The sequence below is a fragment of the Mauremys reevesii genome, linkage group 2, assembly GCF_016161935.1.
Source record: "Mauremys reevesii isolate NIE-2019 linkage group 2, ASM1616193v1, whole genome shotgun sequence".
In the NCBI taxonomy this organism is placed as follows: Eukaryota; Metazoa; Chordata; order Testudines; family Geoemydidae; genus Mauremys; species Mauremys reevesii.
Window position 1 is genome coordinate 183,246,304 of NC_052624.1, and position 22,213 is coordinate 183,268,516.

General features: G+C 42.8%; 1 long non-coding RNA gene across 1 annotated transcript in view; it reads right to left on the reverse strand.

Annotated features, from left to right (window-relative positions):
* Positions 1-2,115: 2,115 nt before the first annotated feature.
* The window catches only part of LOC120398717, a 132,656-nt gene continuing 112,558 nt past the window's right edge, over positions 2,116-22,213 (reverse strand). The window contains exon 3 of the long non-coding RNA XR_005594657.1: positions 2,116-3,427. This is a non-coding gene — a long non-coding RNA (uncharacterized LOC120398717). The remainder of the gene's footprint in view (positions 3,428-22,213) is intronic.

Genomic DNA, 22,213 nt, shown 5'->3' on the forward strand with positions numbered 1-22,213 from the left:
AGGGACTTGTCGCTGCTTCCGGGAAGCTGCCCAAGGTAAGTACCACCCGGAGCCCTCACCCCTCCCGTGCCCCAACCCCCTGCCTCAGCCCTGAGCCCCTCCCGCACCCAAATTCCCTCCCGGAGCCCACGCCCCGCACCCGCTTCCGCACCCCAACCCCCTGCCCTAACCTGGAGCCTTCTCCTGGGCCCCAAACCCCTCATCCAGCCCCACACCAGAGCCTGCACCCCCCAGCTGGAGCCCTCACCCAACCCCCACTCCAGCCTGGAGCCCCCTCCCACACCCTGAACCCCTCATTTCTGGCCCCTTCTCCAGAGCCCAGAACAACCCAGCCTAGAGCCTGTATCCCCTCCCACACCCCAACCCTCTGCCTCAGCCCGGAACCCCCTCCTGCACCCCAAACCTCTCATCCCTGGCTCCACCACAGAGCCCACACCTCCAGCTGGAGCCCTCACACCCTCTCCTGTGCCCCAAACCTCTGCCCCAGCATGGTGAAAATGAGCGAATGAGGGCAGAGGGATGGAGTGAGCAGGGGCACGGCCTTGGAGAAGGGGCAGGGAAGAGGCGGGGCCACATGGCAAGGGTGTTCAATTTTGTGCAGCTAGAAAGTTGGCAATCCTATTCCTATCTCTTGCTACCCCTAATTTTATTCTTCTGGCTTTTAGCTTCATCCTTAACAAGTGTCCAGAGGGATTCACCATGGATATGCTTCTAAGGGATGCAGTCTTTATTTTATTTTCTTTCCTCATCTGTGCCAACAATTCCCATTAAAACAAAAGCATCCTACTTTATGTATGTTCTCTGCGGCCTTTCAAGAAGGTAAGCATGAATATCAGAAATAGTTCCAGACAGAACTTCTGAGTTGCCTCAGTGGGGGGAGGGATAGCTCAGTGGTTTGAGCATTGGCTTGCTAAACCCGAGGTTGTGAGCTGAAACCTTGAGGGGGCCATTTAGGGATCTAGGGCAAAAATCTGTTGGATGATTTAATTGGGGATTGGTCCCGCTTTGAGCAGTGGGTTGGACTAGATAATCTCCTGAGGTCTCTTCTAACCCTGATATTCTCAGAATGGTGCTATTTCCCAAACACATGATCACTTAAGAAAATCAATAGTCTCCAAAAGGTTGATACTTAAGTAGATCTGTGCAAAATGTTCACCCCAAACCACTAAAGTCCTCACAGACACTTCAAGTAAATGTGGGACCAATTTCAAATAAGCCTGCCTATCTATCAAAAAATCTTTAGATTAACAATTTCATGTGGTTTGACAAAAGCAAGGGAAAAATCAGCAGTTATGATTGAGCCTCCCATTGAGATTTTGAGTTAATTGGAACTTGGTACTCAAAACAAAACAGGAGGGGGTGAAAATTCATAGAGAATGAAGCTCTATGAAAAGGATTGCCATTGATGTCTCATTGATCATTTGGTTATAACATTTTCCCCATTATTTTATTTATTTATTTTGTCTTTTCTTCTTTAAGGATAGATTTTACCACTTGCTTCTTGCAATATATGCAAGTACTGGCTTCGTACTCTGCCCTGCCAAAAATCCCTCTGCACACAAATGGCCATCTTTTCTGCAAACTATGTACAGTGTTCTCTTAACCCAATCCCTTGCAGATCTGGTTTCCCCAATTTATTATTATTTTAACTGTCTTTTTCTGAACTCTAATTTGTCTCTTACGGTCTCTAAAACTGAATGAAATTCTCCAATATTGTCTGTATCACTGCTGAAAATAGAAGGATATTATTTAACCTACAGATTTTATGTGATATCTCTTTTCATATATAAGCTGATGATATTGTATTGGGTGAAGTCTCATGGATGAAGTCACAATGTATATATTCTTTTTCATTTTTCGTCTGCTATTACCCCCAGATCATCATCTATGGTAACAGAGTTGAGCTAATGTTTACCCATGCTGTAATAGTGTCTTCAGTTTTTAATCTCGCAAATAGATTTTCTTTCTTACAAAATAAACACAGCAGACCTTTCAGACTTATATTTTACTTTGGGATCTTCTTTATTCAAGAGATAACAGAAGTATTCTTCCCATCTCTTTCTTTATTCACCCTAGTTCTCCCTACATATTACCTTAGATATGAGATTCCTTCCATTCCTAGCTTGGTAAAAACAAAGTGATTTTTTTCTCTTATTTACCATCCTTTACTCCATGCATTCTCTGACACTATTGGTTTTCTTGATTGCTCTTAATCAGCATTCTGGCTTCGCTTTCATCTTCCCATTATTTCTTATCCACTCTTCAATCTTCAGATCCTCCTTTTCTGTGCTTGTTTACACTCTCCCTGATGGTCAAAAAGTGAGATCCTTTGAAACTAATACTGTTGCTTTCTGCTTGCCCAACTCCTCAAACTCTTCTAGTTCGCTTTCCCCTCTTGGTGCTGAAAAATTGATTTGGAATGCCGCTCTGACTTCCTTTTGCAATTTTTGGTATGATTTTTCTGCACATTGATAGAAAATATTTCCTCTCAAATAGAATGGGATCATCCTAGTTTCCTGGTCTCTTGTTTTTAAAAATGTCTTGTGATCAAATCTTCCTTTCTTTGTTCCTGTTGTTACACAGAAATTGCTTTTGCAAAAATCCAGTAGCTTCTTTACATCTTCATTTATGCCCCTAATACTAACTGGTCGCTAGTTTAGGAGCATGAATCTTACTCTGTGCACAAAAGGTTTTCTAGAACCATAATATTAAATGTAACAACATATTATAATATGATTCCCCACTGCTTCCTTTTTAATTGCAGTTTGGGGTTTGATGTAACTTGTGTTGTACAGTAATTCGTTATTTCAAATATTCCTAGCACTCCAAAATAATCTTTAAAACTCATCCTAACATTATGTTCCTCTTTCAAGTCTGCCATCAGCACAAAGTTTTCAGTAGCGTCTTGGTGTGAAATCGTGGTCCCATTGACTTCAGTGGGCCCAGGATTTGGACCATGGACTCTACCTTTAACGCCTCTGCCAGAAATGTACACTCTGATTCTTCCATCTCTTCCCATCGTATCTGCTCACCTAGACAAAAGCTTCCATATGTTACAATAGATATAAATTCCCTGCCCTAGCCATCTCATTTCCTTCATTCCTTTAACGACTGTAAGCACTCTCTTATTTTGCTCATCCATGGGACATGTACAATCTCCATTTCCCTACCTGTTTTCTTAAGTCATCAATGATCCAGTACATTCTGCTGCCCTCCATAATGGAAATGATGTAGGGTTACTTTGGAGAACTCACTGAAAAGCTATTCAGCTGAATTTGTGCTCATTCCATCATGCTATGCTGGTCCCATACTTTTTGCCTCCTGCTTGCTGATCACATCACAAGATGTCCCGAATCAATCACATTCTCACTCGGATCTCTGTGCAGGTGTTTTTCAAAGCCATTGTCAAACTATTTTGTGAAAAGACCTGGGAAAATAGTGGGGAAAAAAATTCAGAAACATTTTCATGAATCCATAATCTCATTATGATTTCAGCCAGTTTTGCACTCCTTTTTGTTCTCTTTTCTATCTTATTGTGCATGAGTTTTTGTTCACTTTAATGCTGGGGAATGGGTGCCCATACAAATATTCATTCACAAGCAAAGAAGGGTACTCATTCTTGTGCTAGAAGTATTCACCCTTTGGCCAATGACACACTGTGATGGGGCGGATCGGCCCCACACTGGTATGGCAGGGGATAATGCCTCCCTCCTAGCAGAAGAACCCCCACCCTTGAGGCTCTGCCAGGCATGCTCTACCTGGAAATCAGGTATAAAAGCCTGTGGAGCTGCTCAGTCAGGGCTGACCGCCGGGAAGGAGGACACTTGGTGGAGGCTCCAGCCTGCGAGCCGCTTCAGCCCCTGACTGCAAAAAACAGAGAGTCTGAGGCCCAGACCAGAGACCGGTTGCCCACAGTGAGTAGACAAGAGTCGGATTCCCAACAAGTCACCTGGGCCAAGGAGCTTGAAGACCCTGACAGCGAACAAGCCCTGCCACTAGGACACATGGTAGGAAGTGGACTAGAGGGGTAGAGTGAGTGGTACCTCGCACCTGAAAGTCAGCGTGTTGTGAAAGGATCCCTGCTGACTGGGTGGTGACCACACTCACTGCTGACAGGGCCCTGGGTCAGGCCCCGGTGGAGAGGGGGGCTGGGTCCCCCTACCACCTCTGCCGCCACCCACCCCTAGGTGGCAGCCTACCTCTTTGACTCTGACCACTTGGCCACATAGCCCTGACCCCTAGGGCAATTGTATGGACTCTGGCCATTGGGCCGTGCTGCCCTAGGGGCACCTTGTATGGACTCCAGCTGCTAGGCCGCATTATCTCACTAGGGAAGGGGAAGTAGATGGACTCTGGCCCTTGGGCCCACACTGTGCTAACTACAGAAGAGTTTAGAACACAGACTTGGGCGTAGAGAGGCTGTGTTACCTCCCGCCCCCTTGACGTACTAGCTCCGCCACACACACCATGAGTAATTCTAAGTAGTCAAAGTTGAAGTGAATAGATTGGAAGCAACTGATAGACTGAAACATATGCATGTGAATCATAGAATTATAGAATATTAGGGTTGGAAGAGACCTCGGGAGGTCATCTAGTTCAATCCCCTGCTCAAAGCAGGACCAACACCAACTAAATCATCCCAGCCAGGGCTTTGTCAAGCTGGGCCTTAAAAACCTCTAAGGATAGAGATTCTGCCACCTCCCTAGGCAACCCATTCGAGTGCTTCACCACCCTCCTAGTGAAATAGTATTTCCTAATATCCAACTTAGACCTCCCTCACTGCAACTTGAGACCATTGCTCCTTGTTCTATCATCTGCCACCACTGAGAACAGCCTAGGTCCTTCCTCTTTGGAACCCCACTTCAGGTAGTTGAAGGCTGCTATCAAATCCCCCCTCACTCTTCTCTTCTAAATAACCCCAATTCCCTCAGCCTCTCCTCATAAGTCATGTGCCCCATCCCCCTAATCACTTTCGTTGCCCTGCACTGGACTCTCTCCAATTTGTCCACATCCCTTCTGTAGTGGGGGGGAGCACCAAAACTGGACGCAATACTCCAGGTGTGGCCTCACCAGTGCCGAATAGAAGGGAATAATCACTTCCCTCGATCTGCTGGCAATGCTCCTACTAAAACAGCCCAATATGTCGTTGGCCTTCTTGGCAACAAGGGCACACTGCTAACTCATATCCAGCTTCTCGTCTACTGTAATCCCCAGGTCATAGAATCATAGAATATCAGGGTTGGAAGGGACCTCAGGAGGTCATCTAGTCCAACCCCCTGCTCAAAGCAGGACCAATTCCCCACTAAATCTTCCCAGCCAGGGCTTTGTCAAGCCTGACCTTAAAAATCTCTAAGGAAGGAGTATCAGAGGGGTAGCCGTGTTAGTCTGGTTCTGTAAAAGCAGCAAAGAATCCTGTGGCACCTTATAGACTAACAGACGTTAGTCTATTAACGTTAGTCTATTAACAGACGTTAGTCTATAAGGTGCCACAGGATTCTTTGCTGCTTTCTAAGGAAGGAGATTCCACCACCTCCCTAGGCAACCCATTCCAGTGCTTCACCACTCTCTGAGTGAAAAAGTTTATCCTAATATCCAACCTAAACCTCCCCCACTGCAACTTGAGACCATTACTCCTTGTTCTGTCATCGGGTACCACTGAGAACAGTCTAGATCCATCCTCTTTGGAACCTCCCTTTCAGGTAGTTGAAAGCAGCTATCAAATCCCCCCTCATCCTTCTCTTCTGCAGACTAAACAATCTCAGTTCCCTCAGCCGCTCCTTGTAAGTCATGTGCTCCAGCCCCCTAATCATTTTTGTTGCCCTCCGCTGGACTCTTTCCAATTTTTCCACATCCTTCTTGTAGTGTAGGGCCCAAAACTGGACACAGTACTCCAGATGAAGCCTCACCAATGTCAAATAGAGGGGAATGATCACATCCCTCGATCTGCTGGCAATGCCCCTACTTATACAGCCCAAAATGCCATTAGCCTTCTTGGCAACAAGGGCACACTGTTGACTCATATCCAGCTTCTCATCCACTGTAACCCCTAGGTTTTCTGCAGAACTGCTTCCTAGCCATTCGGTCCCTAGTCTGTAACAGTGAGTGGGATTCTTCCGTCCTAAGTGCAGGACTCTGCACTTGTCCTTGTTGAACCTCATCAGGTTTCTTTTGGCCCAGTTCTCTAATTTGTCTAGGTCCCTCTGTATCCTATCCCTACCCTCCAACGTATCTACCATTCCTCCAAGTTTAGTGTCATCTGCAAACTTGCTGAGAGTGCAGTCCACCCCATCCTCCAGATCATTAATGAAGATATTGAACAAAACCGGCCCCAGGACCGATCCTTGGGTCACTCCACTTGAAACCGGCTGCCAACTAGACATGGAACCATTGATCACTACCCGTTGAGTCCAACAATCTAGCCAGCTTTCTATCCACCTTATAGTCCAATCATCCAGCCCATACTTCTTTAACTTGCTGGAAAGAATTCTGTGGGAGACCGTGTCAAAAGCTTTGCTAAAGTCAAGGAATAACACATCCACTGCTTTCCCCTCATCCACAGAGCCAGTTATCAACTCATAGAAGGCAATTAGGTTAGTCAGGCATGACTTGCCCTTGGTGAATCCATGCTGACTGTTCCTGATCACTTTCTTCTCCTCTAAGTGGAATCTCCTTCCTTAGAGGTTTTTAAGGTCAGGCTTGACAAAGCCCTGGCTGGGATGATTTAGTTGGGTTTGGTCCTGCTTTGAGCAGGGGGTTGGACTAGATGACCTCCTGAGGTCCCTTCCAACCCTGAGATTCTATGATTCTATAAGTGCTTCAGAATTGATTCATTGAGGACCTGCTCCATGATTTTTCCAGGGACTGAGGTGAGGCTGACTAGACTGTAGTTCCCCAGATCCTCCTCCTTCCCTTTTTTAAAGATGGGCACTACAGTAGCCTTTTTCCAGTCATCCGGGACCTCCCCCGTTCGCATGAATTTTTAAAGCTAATGGCCAATGGCTCTGCAATCACATCTGCCAACTCCTTTAACTCTCTCGGATGCATCGCATCCGGCCCCATGGACTTGTGCTCGTCCAGTTTTTCTAAATAGTCCCGAACCACTTCTTTCTCCACAGAGGGCTGGTCACCTTCTCCCCATATTGTGCTGCCCAGTGCAGCAGTCTGGGAGCTGACCTTGTTTGTGAAGACAGAGGCAAAAAAAGCATTGAGTACATTAGCTTTTTCCATATCCTCTGTCACTAGGTTGCCTCCCTCATTCAGTAAGGGGCCCACACTTTCCTTGACTTTCTTCTTGTTGCTAACATACCTGAAGAAACCCTTCTTGTTACTCTTAACATCTCTTGCTAGCTGCAACTCCAAGTGTGATTTGGCCTTCCTGATTTCACTCCTGCATGCCTGAGCAATATTTTTATACTCCTCCCTGGTCATTTGTCCAAGCTTCCACTTCTTGTAAGCTTCTTTTTTGTGTTTAAGATCAGCAAGGATTACAGTGTTAAGCCAGGCTGGTCGCCTGCCATATTTACTATTCTTCCTACACATCGGGATGGTTTTTTTCCTGCAACCTCAGTAAGGATTCTTTAAAATACACCCAGCTCTCCTGGACTCCTTTCCCCCTCATGTTATTTTCCCAGGGGATCCTGCTCATCATCTCCCTGAGGGAGTCAAAGTCTGCTTTTCTGAAGTCCAGGGTCTGTATTCTGCTGCTCTCCTTTCTTCCTTGTGTCAGGATCCTGAACTCGACCATCTCATGGTCACTGCCTCCCAGGTTCCCATCCACTTTTGCTTCCCCTACTAACTCATCTCTGTTTGTGAGCAGCAGGTCAAGAAGAGCTCTGCCCCTAGTTGGTTCCTCCAGCACTTGGACCAGGAAATTGTCCCCTACACTTTCCAAAAACTTCCTGGATTGTCTGTGCACTGCTGTATTGTTCTCCCAGCAGATATCAGGGTGATTAAAGTCTCCCATGAGAACCAGGGCCTGTGATCTAGTAACTTCTTCTAGTTGCCAGAAGAAAGCCTCGTCCACCTCATCCCTCTGGTCTGGTGGTCTATAGCAGACTCCCACCATGACATCACCCTTGTTGCTCACACTTCTAAACTTAATCCAGAGACTCTCAGGTTTTTCTGCAGTTTCATACTGGAGCTCTGAGCAGCCATACTGCTCTCTTACATACAATGCAACTCCCCCACCTTTTCTACCCTGCCTGTCCTTCCTGAACAGTTTATATCCATCCATTACAGTACTCCTTTTCTGCAGAACTGCTGCTTAGCCAATTGGTCCCCAGCCTGTGGCAATGCATGGGATTCTTCTTTCCTAAGTGCAGGACTCTGCACTTGTCCTTGTTGAACCTCATCAGATTTCTTTTGGCCTAATCCTCCGATTTCTCTAGGTCACTCTGGACCCTATCCCCACCCTCCAGCATATCTACCTCTCCCCCTAGCTTAGTGTCATCTGCCAACTTGCTGAGGGTGCAATTCATCCCATCATCCAGATCATTAATAAAGATGTTGAACAGAACCGGCCCAGGACCGACCCCATGGGCATTCTGTTTGATACCGGCTCCCAACTAGACATCGAGCCATTGATCACTACCCGTTGAGCCCAACAATCTAGCCAGCCTCCTATCCACCTTAGAGTCCATACTTGATGAGTATGAACAATTATGAACAAAGAATAAATTCATAGGAATCAGTTTCTAAACATTATTCATTGATAAAGATAAATTATTAGATACATTTTTGCTATGAATTGTTTGCCTAGTCCTAATGAAAAATATGTCAACTAAGTTCTAGTCTTCACCACTGTAACTCAAAATAAAAAGAAGCATAATATGAAATGGATCCCTGTATATCATATTCATCTCCTTGCAAGGGTAGGAAAGAGTTACCTAAACAGAACATATCAGATATTAAGGAGATACTACTACACTTGGTCTTAATCAAAGGACTAAGGGGGAGGCATTGATCAGAGACTATATTCTCATTATGGGAGTAGGTCCATTAACAACTTTCCATGTGTACTTCTTCCCCATCAGAAATATTTTTAAGGAAAGTTTAAATTTAAAAAGAGGTCAATAACTTTTAAATATAAAAAAATCCTAATTATATCTCTGCTCCTTTTCAAAGGCCTAACCAGAAAGCCTTACATCCAAATTAAGTAGAGCAGAAAAATATTTTTTCTGGATATAGTGGGAGAAAATTTTGTCAGCTATGCCAGCACAGATACATTGACATCAGTTGCACCCTTTTAGCAGAATAAAATTTTATCCATTTACTACAAAAAAGAAAAAAAAATCCCCTCACATAAAATCACAGTATTGATCCATATTCATCCGTTATGCCATTTGACTGGAGTTAGTGAAATTGCCCCACACATACATTTTGGTTAATGGCATTTTGAGAAGTATATTAACAAACTAAGGGTTTTGTTGCTGCTGCTGTTGTTGTTGTTTTTAAAAAAAATCTCTTTGAGAACTATTTCCTCCATTTCTTAGAAATGAAGAGCTTTTGATCACCCTGAGTTCCCCTGACAGGTAACATGCCATTATAAAAATCGAGATAGATTAAACTGATTGATTGCCTTCAATTCGAATGTAGGATGCTCAGCACGTCACAAGATTGGGCTCTACATAAACTTAGGGAAGGGTTATTGTTTTATACAGCCTGAATCATTCCCTTCCCTGGAGGATACTCTATTTACTGGAATTACTACACTTAGAAGTATATGGTGCACACACACACTTGTTTCTCATTCACTGTTCACATTCTCAGTGGATTTGAGTGAGGCTAAACTCCTGCAACTAACAGAAAATATTTAAGACTCCTATTCAGACATTTGGTCTCACAAGAACTCGTTCTGCATTTTTTTCACTTGTGCTTTGAATTAATACTTTATATAACCTGTGTTACAATAGTAATTGATTTGCAAAACAACCTTCATATATTATATGCAAACTGATTCTTCTACCAAATAGGAAAGACTTCCCAATGCAACAGTTTGCATGCTGAGCTGAAAAGCAAACAGCTATCTGATTAATTGATTCTGACCTCATAAATATTATACTTTGGGGGCTCTAATGGAACTTCCTGAGGCTAAATTGCATGGTTCACCTCATTCATTTATATCTCTGGCTGACAGATGTACATTATGAAATGTCACTGAATATGCTGGCAATAAATGAGGTCTAACATTAGCATCTTGATTTTGTTTTCCTGAAGGAACACTTTTGTTAAATGACTACGATACCAGTAAAAATATTATTCTCCACCATGTACATTTCTTTCTATTTTAATCAGTCTCTCAGAAATACATACTGGTCTTTCAACAATCAGAGACCTGGTAAATTAATAAAACAGGCTACTCTTTTGTTGTGTGTGCCTCCATTGTGGAGTCATATTATTAGAGAATATTAGATTGTGACAAGCATTTGATAGTGTGGCAGTTGTGCTAATGTTATGGTTATTACCTTTACTACCATGCAATGAAATATAGTTAATTAAAATGCAGTGAAGAAACTGCTCTCTCCTCACACCCCAAAAAAGAATATAAATGTATTGTTCCAGTCAGCATACAGAATCCCCTGACCCTTTGCATTTATCCAAACATTATTTCATTTTATTTTATAATTTTTATTGCCAGTTGAGAATGATAAAACTCTATATAGAGGTCTGGGGAGCAACAGCAAATAACCATAACGTGCAATTTAATGAAATGATATATCGTACTGCATTGTAATAAAACTCATAACAATATGGCCATGCTCCTATAGGGTGTGCAAATTCCAGTAATCCACTAATCCTGGCCATGAACAAACCATGACTGCAAATGTAACTTCGCCTTAGAAAAAAAGGGCAGCAGATCCAGTGGCAAATGCAATAGTTAAAGAAAACAAACCACACTTTTGGGACAAAAGCCCACACTATCGCTATCCCTCTCTCCAGCCCCATCCACCCCCACCCCCACCAGCATTAAAATAAAGATTAAGTGTGCTTTTAAAGAGATCATTGGGGGAAAAATGTATCTGTCATGGGTCATTGCCACATACTGCAGGCTTATGAATTTAAACAAGCTCAAAAATGTCACCAATATCGTGTTATCTTCAACCTTAATGTGGCTGCCCTCTGCACGATTGCACAAGCAGGATAGGTTCAAGGAGAATTCCAGATTTGTACACTCTGTGCAGAGACTGGCTGCTGCATCCCCTTGAGCACAAAGGAGCACTCCTGATGGATTCTAGCCTCCCAAATGAACAACGAAGGTGGCAGGGCAGCATTGCTGGCTGGCCATAGAGGAGAGCGATGTTATAGTATCATCAGACCTATAAATAGTAGAAAAGCAAAAGGAACAGGGGAAGAGCTGTTTGTTATCACAGGTGTGATTATTAATTTAATTTCAGGCCCAGATTGTGCCTAGAGCTGTGTTGGGGCACTAGTGGTAGGGGAGCAAAATGAACTCTCCTCTCTTGCATCCAAGAGCAGAGGGCAGTCACAACCATAGTCCTTATGTTCCCTGGTAAATTCTAGGCTTTCAAAGGGACAGAAAAGAGTGGACTGAGTGCACAGAGCATTAGTTAGTAGAAGCACAGCAAGAGAGGGAGCAGAAGGTGCTGTTTATGCAGTGTGCTCTCACAGTGCCTCCAGAAGCCACCTGACTCTGAGGCCGTGGACCAGGTGGCCATGGTGTGGGGAGGGGGCAGGGAAGATCCCTATCTCTAGAAAATGAGAAGCCTCCCCAAAACCCCAAGCAGGAAAAAAGAGCACAAGCTGTCTAGACTGCAGGGTGCTGGGATGCCTCAAGAGAGGCTCCTTCCTGTCCCAGTATTGTCAAACTGCTTCTCCAAAAGTCATGAGTCATGCCCCATAAAATCAAGAGATTGTCATACAAATCATGAGACTGGGAAGGGAATTCTTTTTCTTTGCCTTCTGGTGCTGGAGTGTTCAGGGTTCACATTTTCCAGCTTTTCTCCACAAGGATGAAAGCTAGAAACACGAGCGGTCTGAGGGGCAACAATTCTGTTTACAGCAACTTTTGAGGTTTTGAAATTGATAGAAAATATTGGTTCTCGTTCACATTAACCACCAGTGCATCACACTGACATACCCATTTCTCATGAGGGAGCTGCATGGCCTCAGATACATGGCTAAAATGCACACACAAAAAAAGGAGGAGGGAATTTATGCACTCAAGTACCTGTTTGCACACACTTGGTTTGCAAGCATGTGTGTAGCTTGGATGCATACTGTAATTACCTATTTATATATGGGAGAGCAAATTACAGGCTTTTAAAAAAAAATTAGGTGGTGTTTTAGTCTTTTGTATTTCTCCATTAAAGAGTTCATCAGTAATTTTGCTAAAAACAGGACCACAACAACAGGTTTTTTTCTCTCTTTTAACCCCTGCCTGGTCTTTCAGTGCCTAGACTGCAGCAGATATTATTACAGTTACAATACAATTCCTTCAGTATTTCAGTATTTATTTTATTACCACAAAACAACCTTTAATAAATGGCATGGGCAAAATGTAAATTAATTTGCTCCACTACCATAGCTCACCAGCATCCTAAGAGGGTACAACTGCCAAGGGTATGGGCTGCCTTCAGAGTTAAGATAGATCAGTTTCACTTCTCTGGCTTTAGAAATCAATTATTTTACCCATCCCTCACTAAGAAAGCAAGTCTGTGTCTGCCATACCACAACCCACCATGACACAGTAAGCACTCATATGAAAGACACTTAATTTGACCAGCAGTATTTAAAGAATGTAGAGCCACTGACAGTGTCATCCAATTCTTGAACAAAAATATCCACAACAGAACGCACACATCATTTAAGAGCATTTCTTTTCTACAGTGACATTTCTCTCAAAGACCAAATCAGAATTCGTTTTTAAACTTTAAGAAGTCTGAAATGTATTGTCAATGTCCTTTCTTTTAAAGCCATGCCATATTATATGTATCACACTGGCACCCCATTACACTGGGTTCCATTAGCTATTTCTCTTTTCATCTTGATGACAGTGAGACACACATTCTTATTGACAGATGTGTCTTAGGTATTTTGGGTTCTCTCCAGGGCCGCCCAGAGGATCCAGGGGGCCTGGGGTCTTCGGCGGCGGGGGGCCCCCGCTTCGGTGGTAATTCGGCGGCGGGGGGTCCTTCCACTCTGGGACCTGCCGCCGAAGTGCCCCAAAGACCCACGGCGGGGGCCCCCCGCCACCAAATTACCGCCGAAGACCCGGCACTTCGGCGGCGGGTCCCGCTTCAGCGGTAATTTGGCAGCAGGGGGCCTCCCGCCACCGAAGACCCGGAGCAGAAGAAGCTCCAGGGGCCCGGGCCCCACGAGAGTTTTCCGGGGCCCCCAGAAGGAGTGAAGGACCCCACTCCAGGGGCCCAAAAAAACTCTCATGGGGGCCCCTGCGGGGCCCGGGGCAAATTGCTCCACTTGTCCCCCCCTCTCTGGGCGGCCCTGGTTCTCTCTGAGGGTTTGTCTACACGGGGACACTCAGGAAAATTAATCCAAATTAAAGGTGTGAATTTAAAGTGGATTGGTTAAATTGAATTAAGCCCCATGTGGATATTCTCCTTGAGTATTAAAGTGGCCTTAATTCTGTTTAGTTTAAGCTAAACTAACACTCAGCTTTTGAGACTCAGTAGCTTCCCAGATGAGGGCCGTATGAGGATAACTTTTAGAAATGCATTTGACACCTTTTGGAAACAGAAATGGAATCAGTGTAACGACTACATTTGAGAGAAGCAATGGAGAAGGTAGGAGGAGCTTCTGACCTGTAATATTGTTATCTTAATCTCTGCAGCAGACAGGATAAGGTAGTCTGGGGACAGAGAGACAATGCCCCCAAAACTATCATAAAACTTAAGAAATGTATTCAGTATGAAGGAGCATAATATATTTGAGGTGGTGTATTTGGTGGAGAAGCACATCAACTGTGGAAGCTGGTGACATCTGACAGTGGGTTAGGCAAAGCTAAAATACAGTTAAAGTGTAAGGATCCATTCACAACAAAGGTAATAAATCACTCTGTGGCAGCTGACAGGGGAAGAGAAAGCATTTCTCCTAGAAGACCTTTCTTGTTTTTCCATGAACAACAGTGCAATATGATTCATCTAAACCACATTAGATAAATGTTTCACAAATGGAAGCCACACAGTTTATGACTGAATATTCTCAAACCATTAAAAAAAAAGGAGTTTTGATGTATAATAAAGACACAAATAGAATGCATTTTACATAGTGCTAGAATGTGACCTGGGCTACATTCCTGCAAAGGAAAGGGAAAAGAAGAACCTCACTTACACCCATGCACAAGCTATCTTGGGTCTGGGCATGCATGGTAAGTGGACTACGTGTCTATATATTATTCCCTAGATCAGCCAAAGCCGCTGCTGCACGCATGGACACACACACACACTGGCCAGAAGAGCTGAGCTGATATGATAGTAGTATTGGCATTGCTGCAGTTTGCTGTGGATCTATACCAACAGCAAATTATAACTACAGCAATGCAAACAACAGATTTTTCAGTTCATTGGCAATTCATTAAATTTAAAAATAACTGGTTTCTGGTCAAACAGTGTGGAATGTTCGAAAATCTCCAGAAAATTGAAAAATTGGGCAGGGGAGTGGGGAGGCCAAAAGAAACATTTCACTTTGACTTGACCATTTTAAAATGTTTTTGGTAATTTTTTTGTTTGTTTAGAAAAGCAATTTTTGAAACCAAGGTTCATTCAAACTGAAATATCAAATTTCATTTAGAAATTGCTGACACAAACAAAAATTCTTAAAAAATTTAAACATTCTAAATTTCTTTTTGACCAAAACAATTCAGTGAAACCAACACAAATGTGTAAAACATTCCAGTGTCTCCGAATCTGAAACACATTTTGTCCAAAAAAAGTCACCCAGTTCTAATGACAACTTCCTGAGTAGACAAGAAGGGCGGGAATTGAACCTCTGAGGCACACTGCTTTGGTGGGTTAGAGTAATGTGCACCTTGTCTCCTGCTCAGAGTAGTGGTCTACAGGTATGTCTACACTGCAATCACAGATCCGACTGCAGCTTGTCTAGGACATACCAAAGCTAGCTCTAATCTAGCTAGCTCAGGTACCGGAGCAGCTGCAACAGCAGGCACTTCAGCATGGGCTAGCCACCCAAGCAATTACCTAGTGAGCACTGCTGCATCTTCACAGCTCCAGTACCTGAACTAGCTAGATTGAAGCTAGTTTGGGTATGTCTATACAAGCTGCACTCACCCTCCATGACTGTAGGGTAGACATATACCTACAGTCATAATCTAGCCCATAGTTTGAGAGATTATATATAAATACCCATATAAACACAATCACCTATGTATGTGCACAGATCACAAACCCTCTAGCAGAAAATTCTGTACAACATTACACACTATTGAATTTACCACATATCTATTTTGTTCACCCTTCACTACACTGTTTCTGTCTAGATTTGGGTCTCTTTTCCTCATTCTCTTTCTTGATCTGTGGGTACCATCGGACTAGTTTATTCTCAGGCTTTTTTCTTGATCACCTTCCTGCATATGCACCTCAACCTGTTTTCTATTAGGACCCCTTCTAATTTCCATGCCTGTTCAAGTCCTTGCCCCTTTGTGATGCAACCACAAGCAAGATGCTGATACCACTTGTGCTTGCAGTTTTGTAATGTGGCCTCTGATACACGAGGAAGTGGACTGATACCAAAAATTCATTTCACATAGGCCAAACAAACAGGCTTCTAAGTAAACTTTGGTAACCTGTGCAGCCTATTTGGGGTGGGGTGTTGGAAGTTGAATGAACTGGAAGTGCTTGTTGCCAGGCGGAATCAGGAGTAACTGCCACAGCAGGAAAGAAGGAATCTGAGTGCTCGGCACTAGGAAGAAGGAAGGCAGAAATGGGTTTGGCAGCTGCTGTGGTTTGAATCAGGGGTGCTTGTCTCAAGAGCAGGGTTTGGTCTCTGTCTTTCAAACTGTGTGCATACAAGCATCACAGCAAACTACCAGGCAAGGAGGCTGATAGGTATATTTTGGGAAGGCCACTGAAAGAGTAGGAGCCTCCCAAAAACCATGGAAAACTCTGCAATCAAATGCTTGACACATCTAGGGTCTGAAAATAAACAATTCAATTTGAGCAGCAGCTGCCAACAACCAGCATCAACTAGAGATTCCATTGTGCTATACACAATTTGTACACACAAAGAACAAGGGCTGTTAAGTCAGCCGCCCACCATACAGACACCATCTACCAACTGTGCTCTAAGAACATTTCATATGCTTAGAGTTTGTGTGGTTCAGCTTTTCTGGCAAAGAAATGGAAGTATGGAACCAACCAGGAACTCTCTTCATTGTCTTAAAAATTTGAATCAGCTCATATTCCAAATTCAGAATAGCTCCCCTAATCAGAAAAACTTTCAAAAACTGTTTGTATTTTCATCCTGTCCCATTAAAATTAATAATAATTGGAGAAACACCTATCTCCTAGAACTGGAAGGGACCTTAGAAGGCCATTGAGTCGAGCCCCCTGCCTTCACTAGCAGGACCAAGTACTGACCTTTGCCCCAGATCCCTAAGTGGCCCCTCAAGGATTGAACTCACAACCCTGGGTTTAGCAGGCCAATGCTCAAACCACTGAGCTGTCCCTCCCCCTATTTCACTTTTCATAGCCTATCAATCGGATGCTTAAAAAGGCGGCAAGTGCTGCTGGAAGGATTTTCAGATGTTATGCTGAAGTTACTCTCAAGGATTCTGTCCAGCCTTCCGAGTGGCAGCTACCACCATGGTTACTTCTTTCTCCTTTAGTTGTTTTTGTAACTGATTTTTCTGTAATGATTCCCTCCTCTGCTCTGCAGAGTTGCTTGGGAAAAGGCTGCCCTCCAGTGGAATTCTGAGTAGTAATTGGACAGCTTTCAGTCTCCCAAGAAGAGAATCTTTTATCCTGATGTAGACCACAGAGGGGCAGCAAAGGGGACGTAGTGTTAGTAACTGGAGTTTAAAGCACTGCTGACATCCTGTTGTTTACCATCTTCTAAGATTTTCTCACAACAGGGAAAGGTAACTCTGCTTTTCTCAACCATTCCTCAAAACACAGAATTGACCAAATTCCACATAACCATTATAGATAAATATGTTTGCTGTCAGTAACCTACATAGTTTTGGAAAAAACTTGATTTTAACATCATGATTTTTTCCTAGTTCCATCAGATTTAGCTTTGTGGAAAACTTACTGAAACAAAACCAGTAGAGTAGTAAAAAATGTAAGAGGAAAGCGTGAATTCCACAAGGGTCTCTGATTATTAGTTGGGGGAAAGCTCTGTTAAATTTCTTTAAAATATCAGCACCATCATCTCCGAACTTTGCTGAAATTCCTCAGTGCCCAGAATCTAAAGAAAGGTGGTCAAATATTTTTCCAAGTTATTAGAAAAAGCTAGAAAAAAATATCGAAAATATTTCACCTCCTCCTTGTTTTTGTGAATGGTGCCTAAATCCCCTGATGAAACTAGCCCCCACAAAAGGAAATGTTTTGATAATGACAAAATGATTTTTAGACATTTCTGACACACATTTCTTTTTTTGTTTTTGATCAAAATAATTGACTGAAAATCACCACAAATTCACAAAGTGTTTCAGCTGACCCAAATCTGCAATTTTCACTGGAAAAGAGTTTCAGCCAAAAAAATTTCACCTAGCTCTCTATACTGTACATTAACTGGTAAAAGAATACAGCAGCTGGCCTCCCACTAAATACAGCATAATATTTCTTTCACTATCTACCTACTCGATTCATTCAGATACTTTACATTTGTTCTCCATTATCAAAAACTATAAGTTCAGAACAGGGATGGCTCTGTTTGATATCTGGCCAGATATTGGTTCCCACTACAGCTTTCAAAAATAAATTCTGCCCCTAAAAGTATGCATGCAATTCCCAATGAAGCCATGCACGTACAGAGGGTTGCTTTTAGCCCTAAGACCTAGGTAGGAATGCCAGCCTCTGCCATTTTGTTTTGCCACAGAAATCCAAGCCTGCAAAATATTTTGGATAAAAGCATACATGTTCATATTTTCACATAGGAATCATTTCACTCAGAGTAGTGACCACTTCTGGGGTGGAACACAGCAGCTGTCCATTGGCACCCAGCAGCACTACATAAAAGTTTTACTACACATTAATTTTCTTCTCTTTGTGAAGCTCAGAGTTAACCATCTAGATCCTCGATTGTGTCAGTTCTCTGCTCACCACACCTGAGGGGCGAGAGGCAAAGGTGGCTGTATGCAGCTTTGTGCTTCCTCAATCCTGAGGCTGTTACACTGGCTGGGGATTACTGGAATGCAGTGTGCTCCAGACACAGACAGGGCACAAGCCTACATCTGGATTGGGGTAGGGGGTAGAGGTAAAAGAGGAGGAATGGTAATATTGCAGTAGGTAGTGTAGGGCCAGATGTGCCAGCTGGGAAGAGATTCCCCCTTACTGGGGAAACCCTCACCTGCCCATTTAGAGCCACTCTACAGGCCCATTGTACTGCCGAAACAGTGTAAATAGGCCACAGCTTTGAGCAGAATCTCATTTTAACTATTTCAGGAGTTTCAGCTCCAAACATTACCTCACTATTTCCAGACGGACATTCTCTCTACCTAGGGGAAAAACACACATAACTAGGTAACTTCACTCACCATGGCAAAATGGGAAAATGTAAGTGCAAGCTCTGTGGATAGTATTTTTTTAAATGAGCATCCTGAAATACTTAAACATTAAGTCTCACACTTGAAGTGAGTGCTATTGTTGCAACCATTTGACAGATAGGGAAACTGAGGCAATGAAAGTTTCAATCTCCTAAGGTGAGACAGAATGTCAATGGCAGAGCAGGGAACAGAACTCAGTGCTAGATTAATTCCTTACCCTCTAGGGGAATCTTCCCCACACGCATTCCCCCCCCCTTCTTTTTAAGGAGATGAGTTTTTATGAGTTTTGTCATCCACAGCAGTCACCCCTAGAAACTTGTCAATTGCCATAGGTATTAAATTTTCTGTATTTTCAGGATGTTATAACAAAGCACAGGGAGTCTTCAAAGCTATCTAGGCTTTTGTTTAGTCCTTCCTATACCATAGTATTCAAGTACCTGGAGTAACGTTGTCTATGGTTTAGCTACAGGAAAACTGGAAAGTTTTTATGGGCACCTGTGTAACACAGAAGTGCATTAAACTAAAAATAATTTTGGAGACTACGCAGCATTGGGCTGTCAAAGACAGGCACTATTCTATGAGGGATAGTTAGTGGTCCTTCTGTTAGCATTGATGTGTAATTACATCAATGCATTACAAAGTGTAATCTTCAGAAGTGGTATATCATGAGTAAGGAGTTTCTAAATACCATTAAAAACATTTAACACACATTGACATGTGAGAGGTGTGTGTAAGGGTGAGGGGCATAACTGATAACTTAAACTATTAAGGGTATCAGTGGCAGAAAACAAGCAGGACTCCCTCAGGGACTGGGTGAGCTGCCCCTACACCACTCTCAGCTCTTGCCTGCCCAAGAGTCTGATTTATTAATGAAAAGTTCAACAGGAACATAAGACAGACATTGTAACTCAAGGAGCTCTAGGAGCAGCCCCCTCCAACTGAGCTTTGGTATCAGGTCCAGGTGCTCATTAGCCAATTAGCAGCCATCTAGGTAGTTAATTACTTATATTGAATTACTTGAGATGGGCTTGTTCTCCTAAAAGAAGCTTGTCACATGTAGGCTGGGCACTGACTTCCCTTAAAGGGGCCAACCACCCCATGATACATTGGTAACGGTAATTTGACAATTAGCAGGTCTCACAATTGCAGTTTGTCTATAACCAGGTATGGGAAAACAGGTTGTTTCATCATAAAGGGCATTAGGAAGAATTCCAGCTATGAACTTGTACTCCACAAAATATGGCTTCTCACTAACCTTTAACAGAGATTACTTAGATGCAAAGCAGAGTTGAAGTTGCTGGATGCTGTCACACATCATGAACAAGCCATGTAATATACCACATCTACATCATCCATCTTACACACAATATAGCTTCTTATTCTATGAAGGGACTATCTGCAGGTTGTGCATTTTCTAACCATACCTCTGAATTATCAGCTAAGCCAAAAGGTTAAAAAAAGTCTCAGTCCTTTAATAGGTTTCCATGTGGTTTTCCATTTCATATTAACAAACAACAACATAATTTTGCAGTTATTCTGACAAAAACAAAGTGTACCAATGGCCAGAATAAAACCAATCCTGTTTTAGAAATAGTAAATTTACCGCCATTTGCCTCCAGGTTGTATGTGGGAGGCAGTGTGTGACAAAGACCCAAAATGACAGAGATTATACATATACAGAAAAATAATTCATGCAGAACATTTAAGTGCTGTGGGGTTCATTTTTTTTCGGTGTAACTAGCTCTGTTACCTCAGTTTCACAATTATTACCAACTTAAATGTTCCGTAATAACAGGTAGGGGACCCTAAGTTTCTGCAGAATGTAGATAACCTGGGGAGTAAATTTGTAAACACTTGAGAGGTATTCCCACAAATACACGCTCTTACAAGAAGCAGAAGGAGAACATTCCCTGGTTCCTGTGGTGAGGGGCCCAAACATTGCAGCCACAAGTGTCAGGAGGAAGTGATTCCAGAAAGATATTCTAGGCCGTATGCACATCAATTTCAACTTACTGGACTCACAGACCAAACTCTTTCAAGATGCACATTTACCAAAATAAGCCTAACAAAGCTGTTTCAGCACAATGATTTCATTTCCGATATTTCAGCAGCAGCATCCTCATTTTTATTACAGTAACACCTGTAGGCCCCAATCAGAATTATTCTAGGCACAGTACAAAATGATAGTAAAAGACAGACACTCTTTGGATCCATGTTAGATTTTCCCTACACATAGAGCCTCTATCTAATGATTTTTTTTAAAAAGAGTCAAATTTCTCCTGGGCCCAATGGACACAGGTTATTTTTAACCTAAGTGGAGGTCTACACTGGAACTGGAGATGTCATTGTACAAGCTTTGATCAAGCTAGCACACTAAAAATAGAAGCATCACCACAGCACACAAGCAGTGGGATGGGCTAGTTGCCCCGGAGTACAATCCCATCTGAAAGCCTAGGTAGCCCTTTTTAGCATGCTATTTTCGATCAGAGCTTGCACCAGTATGTCTGCCTGAGCTGGAAACTACACCTTCAGCTCCAGTGTAGACATACCCTAAGTAAGGAATTAATTAGACAGCAGCAGGACAAATTAGATCTCAAAGGATCACCTCAGAGTATGGCCCACATGAAGTCTGGTATTTGTTCTCCATTTGACTAAGGCTGGGATTTGATAAGACAGTTAAGGCAGCCATTTGCCCTTCAATGGCAATGGGATTTGGGAGCCTACCTGACTTAGGTTCCCTTGAAAATCTCATCATGGAAGAATTGTCTCTCTAGAAATACTTGGGGGAAAAAAACCCTCAGGAACAGCTGTCAGAGGCTTGATCCTGCACTGAAGGGCAGGGAGTGGAATAGGGAGGGATGGAGCAGAGCAGAGTGGGTAGATCAAAGGGGGAATAGTATCTGCCTGAATAAAGAGTTCAGGTTTGGGCTCCATAAATCCATGTACATTATTTGCCCTACTGGGAGCAAAAGTTTTCAAGTCATATAAGGGATATCAAAGAATACTGAAGTAGAGTTTCTGTGGCATTGGAATTTCAGAAATGCCTTGTTCTCACCATTAAAAAAAAATCAGCATTTACCACTCATTACCCTATCAATACTTGTCATTTCACAGTGTCTCTATATACTTAGAAAAAGGGAAATAAAGTGTCACATCTCTGATACCAATTTGGTAACAGGTGGTGAATGATGAGCACTGCAGATGACCACTTTTTGCTGTATGAAGGGCACATATGGACCACATTGTATTTCTAAAACAATTCAAAAGATTTGACTGAGAGCAATTTTCCTGAAGGAAAAACATAATTTATACTTTATTTTTAATTCTACCATTTTATTTTCTATATTTTCAATTAAGTACAATTTTTGGAGTTACATGCGATTGATTGACTCAATCTTTATTTACTCAGAGTTACCATCTGGTGGTATGGGAGGTATCACAATTTCCAAATACAGCTCAGACAAAGGAATAGCTATGGTAATGTGTGATAAACATTAAGCAGCTTACTAAAAG